The following is an 8,689-nucleotide window of genomic DNA, read 5'->3' as shown; positions in this document are numbered from 1 at the left end:
TAGTAAACACAGCAGAAATCTGGGTAACGGAAAATGAAAGGAAAAGTCACAAGGCACCAATGTTGTTAGAAGATGATGTCCCAGGTTTCGGCACCAATGTTAGGAGAAAGATGGGGGGGGGCATATGGCCCATGGAGGTGCTGCGAGGCCTGGGGGTAAGGGAGATGCCGGGGCGGGGGGGGGGGCATGTTTGGAATCCCTTCCCCCTGAGGGACCTGCCACATGATGGTATAGTACAGAATAGAGTTTATTCAAGTCAGGGGAGAGTTAAGAGGGTAGTAGAGGCAGAGAAAGAGAGAGAGGAATAGAGGAGTAGAGGCCGGCCATGAGCACGTGAAAAGAGGGAGGAAGGGAAGGGGAAGAGGAGGGGTAAAGGAGGAGAGCAAGGCAGCAAGAGGCCTAGAGAGCAAGAGAGAGAGGAGGGGGCAAGCAGCCCCTTTTATAGTGTCAGGTCACTGGGATAGAGCACACCTGGCTACTGCCAGGTAATTGAGGGGTGGGGTTTACAGAATCCCAACAGAAAAGGCCAGAGGACTTTGAAAACCAAGAGTTTAAGAATAAATGGACCTGAGGTTTGTAGGGTGTGACAGAGTCACTTCTTACCATCATCTTCAGTCCTTAGCTAGTGTCAGCTGCCCCCTCAGGAGTCTCACCCCAAGAAAAACAGCCTGTAGCACATGTGCAGTGAAGCCAGAGATGGGTCTGGGGTCCGTCCACCCACAAAGCTTCTTCTGCAGAACTGGGTCTCAGAGTCTAAGAAACCAGTCACCCAGAATCCATGAGAGCATCAACGAGACCAAGTGTGGTGGCACATGCCTGTGACCCATGCCTGTGACCCCAGTGCTCAGGAGACCGACTGAAGCCAGCCAAGCTAAATCATGAGACTGAGACTCTGCTTCAAAACATAGTATACACTTTAAAATAATATGTTAATTATCAGAAAAGTGTTTTGAGGGATATACTGGCTTTTACTGTCAAAACCAGAAGGCCACGTTTAACAACCATCTCCTAGAATAGCCTCGTCTATGGGGACTCTTTCAGTTTATAGACCATGTCCCCAAGGACTTTGTCAATCCCAGATCACCTGATAGGGTCCAAAGTAACATCTGGAAGTTTCTTAGCTCTTATCACCGAACTGCAAAGTGACCTAATGGGAATGGGCAGGAAGCTAAGCAATAAAAGACATAGCTTCAAAGCCCAGTTCACAAGTTTGTGTGGAAATTCCACTGTTTGCTTCAGGCACAGTGCCTCTGTGCAGGGAAGTGAACCCACTACTGCCCCCCACCTGCCCCCAATCCCTCCTCCATCCTTGGAGCCTGTACGTCTTGTCTCTCTTGGGCACTGTTCATTTGAACATCTTCAGTTTCCTTTGCAGCCTTTATTCCACTCCAGCTAGAGAGCAGGATGCTGGTCTGGGTACGAGGAGGCTGTAGAAATAGAGACACAGGCTTAAGAAACAGTGGCAAAGAACAAAGGTCACAGGCTGAGAAGCTGAAACAAAACTTCTAAGAACAGAACAGACAGAGCTATTCACAGTACTATAAAACCCCATCACCCCATAAAGCTGAGCAGTCCCTCTGCAGAATGGTGCCTGGCAGACAGTGATAGTCCAGGAGAAAAGTAGGTCCCTTCCCCAAATTTAATCTCACAGCAAAGACAATGGCTTACACTCCCTGTGTTGGCCTTGAGTCAACAAGGAAATGCTAAGTTGGGCTGCATTTGTTGCTAAGTATTGTGCAAGTTCCAGGGGCTTACCGTGGTCATTACTTTATTACTCGGTACAGCTGTGACTACACAACCAGCCCCTCACAAGATCAGGTCTGTTTACAGCCCCTCGAAGAAAAAGGGCGTGGGAGAGGACCTGGAGATTGTCAACTAAGATGCTAGCCATTCCTGCCTATGCCCCACCCCAGCTATATGTAATCCTGATTCTCTGCAGGTGTCCTCAAGGAAGGTATTAGGTAGAAAGAATGTCAACATTAGCTGAAGAGGAAACTCCATCTGCAGCTTTCAGAGGGGTGTCACCAGTGTGCCAGGGGTGAGACATTCCAGTGATACAGGTGTGGTCGGTTACCCAGGCTCCTATAAGTAACCTCAGATAAAAGTACTGGTTTGCCAAGTTAAACACAGTTAAAATCATTTCTTTGACCTGTGGCTGTTACCCTGTTTGCAGTGACTAGATATGTGTTCACATCTCCCCCAGAAAAAATTAACACTAAGAACACGATAAGCAAGTCATTGTACACACTTACAAATGATAACAAGGTAAAGTAACAAGCTCACACAGGCCTGGGTTCAAACCCAGCCCAGCCTAACTAGATCACTGATACAGAGTCACATACAGCTCTGAGACAGAGCTCCCTCAACTGCCTACTAGGAACAGAAAGGGCTCCCTCCCTCCCAGCCGTACTGAGCTACTTAAAGAACACAGTAGGGCTGGGGAATCGGTTTCCATACAATCATGAGGACCTGAGCGAAAATCCTCTGACCCGAGTAGTGGGGGTGGGGTGCGTGAAATGAACCACAGCCCTACTTTTCAAGATACAAAGATACCTCATTAGCCAGGCAACCTAGCTTGCTTGATGAGTCATGGGCCAGAGGAGACACTGTGTCAAAAGGAGAAAAAGGGGGGTGAGGGGAAATTGTCCCTAAAAACAGGAGTTGATGTCTGGTCTCCACATATACATGGGCACATGTACAAATGTGCACACAGCCAGCAAATGCATGGCCCTCAAAAATTTGGACTTGAACCAACAAAGAAATGTTCAGATCTAAAGCCTGGAGCTGAGGCCACAGTGCTGAGCCCAGCACTGAAAAGTACATAACTCTACGGGGGCACGTGGGCTCCCACCATGATTCTCTGCAGCCTGCACGAGCTCTCGCTCTCAGACCACCTCCTTAGTGAAGACTTCTTCTGCCACCAGCAACCCTGAGGAAGGTCCCTTCATCCTCCCCTGAACTCTGCAGCCTTCTGCTTGTCAAGTGTGTTGATCAGCTGAGACAATCATCTTACAAAGAGAAAAAAACTGTTTGGGCCCAGTTGGCTCTATTGCTTTGGACCTATGGCAAGAAATTGCATACAGTAGGAAGCTTCTGGTGGAGCAAAAGCCTACTTACATCAACATCCAGGGAGCAAAGAGGAAGAGGAAGGGGCTGAGATCCTACATGGCTCCACTTCTCAGTTTCCTCAACCTTAAAAGCACCACCTTGGGGCACCAAGCCCGTGGAGCCTTTTGGGGGTGCTAAGGATCCAAGCCATGGTTTCCTGCCTTCTCGACCTGTGCAGCCAGCATCCACTGCTGTTGCTCAGCACGTGCCCCAGCCCTCCGTCTCTTTCCGTGTGCCTCCTTCTCTGTAAAGAAGAGTAACAAAGTGCCTAATAGAGTTACTTTATAACTTTTTAAAAATAGTGTATACAGACACCAAATGTTAATTGTTTACATATAATAGTAATGTGTGTGTGTTTTATGAGGAAAGTATACATGTATATGTAGCCTATTAATATGTCATGCAAACACAACAGGTAAATGTCTTGAGTGAAGGGGCAAGAGAGATGGTTCAGTGGTTCCAAACACATACTGTTCCTGCAGGGGACCCAAGGTTGATTCTCAGCACCCATGGGTGGCTGACAACCAACTGTAACTCCTGCTCCAGGAATATGATCCTTTTTCTGGGCCCCCAAGAGCATTGTACTTGGGTGCATATACCCACAGACATACAGACATACAGGTCATTTGAAAGAATAAAATCCTTTAAAATGTGATGTGCCTGTAGAAATGTTCTGAATAGTTAAACGGCTCCCAAGAGTCTTCTGAAGCGGCGGAGACGCGCTGGCTGCTACCTTCAAGGACCCTGGATGTGGGAAGAGTTTGAAGGGTGGAATTGAAGCCCCTTCTTGGGTTACAGGAAGCCCTGACTGTGACAGCACAGGGAAAGAATTCAGGAAAGGAATCCTCTCTGCTCGCCTGTATAAACACACACTGCAGCAGGACCAGACCCTCTTCTCTGTAGGAGATCACTCGCTCCTATATTTTGTTTGCTCTCTCCTTTATAGGACAATAAATCACTAAGATGTAGCCAGGCTTCAGAAGCCAAAGAGGGCCGTGGGGTGGCTCAGTGGGGGAGAGCACTCGTCACACAAGCTTGACAGCCTGAGTTTGGGTCCTGTGCAAATGCTGAATGTAGCCGTGGGCACTGTGGGCATCTGTGGGCATCTGTACTCCCAAAACTTTCACAAGGAGATGGGAAGGGAAACAGAAGAAAGACCCAGAAGCTCGATGGGCAGCTAGCCTGGAGTATGTGGCAAAACAAGAGAGACCCTGCCTCAAAACAAGGTGAACAGTGAGAACTGACTCCAGAAAGTTGTGCTCCGACCTCCATGTGAGTGCTGTGCCACCTACATGCCCACAGTCACACACACACATCATACACACAAAACACAAAACATACACAAAGCCAAAGGGGCACTCTCTACATTTTTTTCCATGTTGGGGGGAGGTTGCTAGAATCATGGCTGTCTGTGTGACTGTATCCAGCTTTACATTGCTCCTAGGGACCTAAACTCAGTCTTCATGCCCTTCCAGAAAGCACTTTACCCGCTGAGCCCTTCATGGTCATCCTCGCATAAGGAGTTTAAGGCCAGACTGATAAGTATGAGCCCTCATAAAAAAGAAAGGAGGTTAAGGAAAGGAAAGGAGGGAAGGAAGGAGGGGAGGATAAAAGGAAGGAAGGAAGGAAGGAAGGAAAAAGGAAGGAAGTAAGGAAGAGAGGAAGTAAGAAAAGAAGAAAGGAAGGAAGGAAAGAAGGAAGGTAGGAGGGAAGGAAGGAAGAAAAGAAGGAAGGAAGAAAGGAGAGAGGGAAGGAAGAAAAGGAGGAAGGGAGGGAGGTAAGGAGGGAGGGAGGAAGGAAGGAAGGAAGGAAGGAAGGAAGGAAGGACATTGTTATTCAGCAGAGAAACTAGACAAAGTACATCTATGAGCTCAAACTGTGACCCACAGAGTGGCATCTGTGAGCATCAGAACCCCACTTTCCCCACCTCACATTCAGTCTTTGATCTGATCTGGACTCACAGTTGTCCTGGGTTATGTTTTTCTTTCCTGAGACCAGCTGCCTCGGTCACTTATAAACTGAGAAGAGGAGAAGTGAGAGCTAGCATCGTAAGGTGTCTAATTTCAGAAACACGTGTTCTTGCTAGGAGTAGTTTGGCAGCAGGTGGCCCAGTGTCCCCAGACTACCCAAATCCAGGACAAGTGGCCCTGTCAATCCTCAGCTATCCATCTCCCTGGGCTTATCTGCAAGTCATCATGGAGGCTGAAGAGCCATGATGGTCATGGCCACCCGGTGTGCACAGGATCTCACACTTCCCCCTGCCCAGCAGTCCCTCAGCTATGGCTCTTTATCCCCTGTCACCAAGTCTTCATGATGAACTCAGAATCACCCAGGAATGAACCAGGAATTGGCTCTCCTGCCCTGCAGTGGCCAACATGTGGAGGTGGGAAAATTTGGTTTGCTCCTTTGTGGAAATGACGGCAAGAGCCAGGGCCAAACACAAATCCTCTGCATGTCTGGAGGACAAAGGTGCCTCCCTACAGACTGAGGGACGCTTGGCTAAGCCTGTCTGGGAAGCTAGTAAGTGTATCAAGGTAGCCACTGCCATTTGAGCCCTGGTGTCCTGCATTGCTCACTCTGAAGTATCATATAAAGACATTTAAGAAGCCACGTAGGGACAGCAGATGGTTCAGTAGGTAAAGACGCTTCCCATTGGCCTGAGTTAATCCCCTGAGACCCCATGATGGAAGAAAAGAACCGACTCCCAAAAGTTGTCCTCTGAGCTCCACACATGTGCTTAGTAGGCCTGTCCTGTCCTCAGGTACGTGCGCATGCGTACATTGTGAATCTACAGTACATATATAGAAAGGAAATAAAGGTTTTGCTTTTGTAGAAGCCCTGCTGAAAGGTCGATATGAAGAGAAACCCCTGGCTAGCAGCCCATGGTGACTTGCCACGCATGGAGATGAATCTCTGAACTGATGGCTGGAGCCCCGGCAAACACGGGACTGTGGCTTCATAAGCAAGCCTTGGGAATTCCTGGCCACAAAATGAAACCAGAAGGACGTCTCTGACTGAGAATGGCCACACCGAAGACTTTTTACCTCTGCCCATTAGGTCTCCTTTAAATGCCCTTGACATCTCCAAATATCCCCACCATGGTTGTTGTTGACACTCTCCTACCGACGCCCTCAAAGGGAAGAGGGGTGTTAGAGAGAGGATCTGAGGCCTGGATCCTCCAACTCCTGTGCCCAGAGTGTGAGAGGTGAGAGAGATGACTGCCATCATAGGTAGTACCCCGTCATACGCTTCCTCCACATCCCTCTGCAGAGCTCAAATAGGCTTTTGTCTTAACTCTGTGAGTCAAGTGAGGAAGAGAAGGTAGAACACAGGCTCATTCATTATTCAACATTTTCTATGTTCTCACAAATATTTAATGAGCTAGTGTGGCGTGCCAAGTACCTGTGCAAAGGAGGATCAAGTGTGAAGAGCTGACCCCTAACCTTAGGGGACTGATACACCCTGGTGCCGAGTGGCCTTCACCCACCCACCTCTGCCTTCCACAAATTACAGGTTAGGGCTGGGAATGTATCTCTGCGGATAGAGCGATTGTCCAGGACGCACAGAACTTTGAGTTGATTCCCAACACTGCATAAACTGGTTGTAAAGTTACACATCTATAATCCCAGCAGTCTGGAGGAAGAGGCAGAGGAAAAGGGAGTTCGCTATCACTCTTAGCTATAGAGTAAGCTGAATGTCAGCTTGAGCTACATGAGATTGTGATTCAACTAAAAAAACAAAAAAGTAAAAGATATGCCAACATCATTTACTGTCCCAAGTGAGCTAGGATTCCCTCAGGCTAAAAGTTCATGGGAACAGTTATGATTAATTAGGAGTTGTCGTGGCAATGTAATGTCATTAATTATGCAATGTGAAGCTGTTCCAGTTCACTTTCATCAACATTACATCATGAACATACAGCATCAGAGATGGTCCACACAAAAGTCTCATACAACACTGTCTGCAGAACAGCTCACTGTCAACCTCCATGTGGTGCAGGCTCTCCCATGGGATGTCCAAGCATGTGGCCCATTTTTCATGTGGCCCACTTTTTTAACCTAATGCCTGATTGCTATTACCTTTTGAGATGCTGTCTAAGGCATATGTAAAGTCACCTATGACCCCCACAAAGTGTGTAAGATATCAGTAACAGCTTATTGCTACATAATAAACCAACCCCAAAGATACCTGCTTGGTACTTCTCATGATTTCTGTGGGTAAGGAATTCCAGAGCAGCTCAGCTTCAGGCTCCGGCTCAGAGTCTCTCATTACATCACAGTCAGTGTGTGACAAGGGCTGTGACTGGATGCATGCTTGGACTATAGTGTCTGCATCCACGCCATGACCAGCTCCTATGAATGACAAATCAACACTGCCATCCTGAAGCCTCAGGACCTTTCCATGGGGAAATATATATATATATATATCACACACATACACACGTGTGTATACATGCATGTGGAATGAAACCAGAGAATAAACTTTGATTGTCATCTCTCTTTCTCTTGGTTTTATTTATTTATTTGTTATGTATAAATTGTTCTGCCTGTATGTATGCCTGCAGGCCGAAGAGATATCAGATCTCATTACAGATGGTTGTGAGCCACCATGTGGTTGCTGGGAATTGAACTCATGACCTCTGGAAGAGCAGCCAGGGCTCTTACCCTCTGAGCCACCTCTTTAGCCTGTGGTTGCTATTTTTTAGGACAGGGTTTCTCTGTGTAACCCTGGCAGTCCTGGAACTCACTTGGTAGATGAGGTTAACATGGAACTCAGAGATCCTCCTGCCTCTGCCTCCTAAGTACTGGAATTAAAGGTGTGTGCCACCACCACCACCACCAGGCCCATCTTGGTTTTAAAAGATGGGGCTCCTCACTGGCCTAGGATTCATCAAGTAAGCCAGGTTGACTGTCCAGTGAGCCCCAAGGATCTACCTGACTCTGGTTCCCAAGGGCGACAATTACAAGTCTGTTGACCCCATGTCTGGCATTTTACATGGGTCTTTGAGGGTCAAACTTAAGTTTTTATACTTGAAGAACAGGTGCTGACTGAGCTGTCTGCCCCTACAGGCCTTAAGTGTCTTTGTATGGGACACTGAGAGATACAGAAGACACCACGGTACCTTTTCCAGCCTAACATCAGTCCTAATTGAGCTACTTTCACCCTCACACAGACAGCATTGGTTTTCAGTGGGAAGGGCTTGTTGCAGGAGCACCTGGAAGCGTGGGGTCCTTCAGTGCTGGAGTTCCTCCGCCTCAGCCCCACTTCTCACTCTGCGTAGCTCTGCAGGGCGAGGCCATTCACCCCTGAGCCTGCAGTTGCTATCTTTAAGCTGCTCCTTTTAATATCGGTGCCTCTAGCGAGGTCTTCCTCCTGAGTATCAGACCCACATGACCGACTGCACAACGAATACTCTGGTCAGATGCCACTCTCCCCGTGTCGAAAATGGGATTTACTGCTTCCTGCCTCACATTGGCTCCTGCTCTGAATTTGTCTCATCTCAGTCTTTATTCAGGTTTGCAGACTGGAGGCCTACTCCCCAGCCCCTTCCATCCACGTCACCATGCTGTCTCTGAGCATC

At 48.0% G+C, this 8,689-nt stretch overlaps 1 long non-coding RNA gene across 1 annotated transcript; it reads right to left on the bottom strand.

Moving 5' to 3' along the window:
* Positions 1–900: 900 nt before the first annotated feature.
* Positions 901–5,127, bottom strand: LOC308434119. The gene is made up of 3 exons (XR_013975464.1): positions 5,070–5,127; positions 3,118–3,352; positions 901–1,427 (listed from the first exon to the last, which is right to left on the bottom strand). It is a non-coding gene; the product is annotated as an uncharacterized lncRNA (long non-coding RNA).
* Between the last annotated feature and the right edge of the window lie 3,562 nt (positions 5,128–8,689).

The sequence above is a fragment of the Micromys minutus genome (genome assembly GCF_963924665.1).
Source record: "Micromys minutus genome assembly, chromosome: 21".
In the NCBI taxonomy this organism is placed as follows: Eukaryota; Metazoa; Chordata; class Mammalia; order Rodentia; family Muridae; genus Micromys; species Micromys minutus.
Note: the sequence above shows the minus strand (reverse complement) of the source record. Positions and strands in the feature narration are given on the sequence as shown.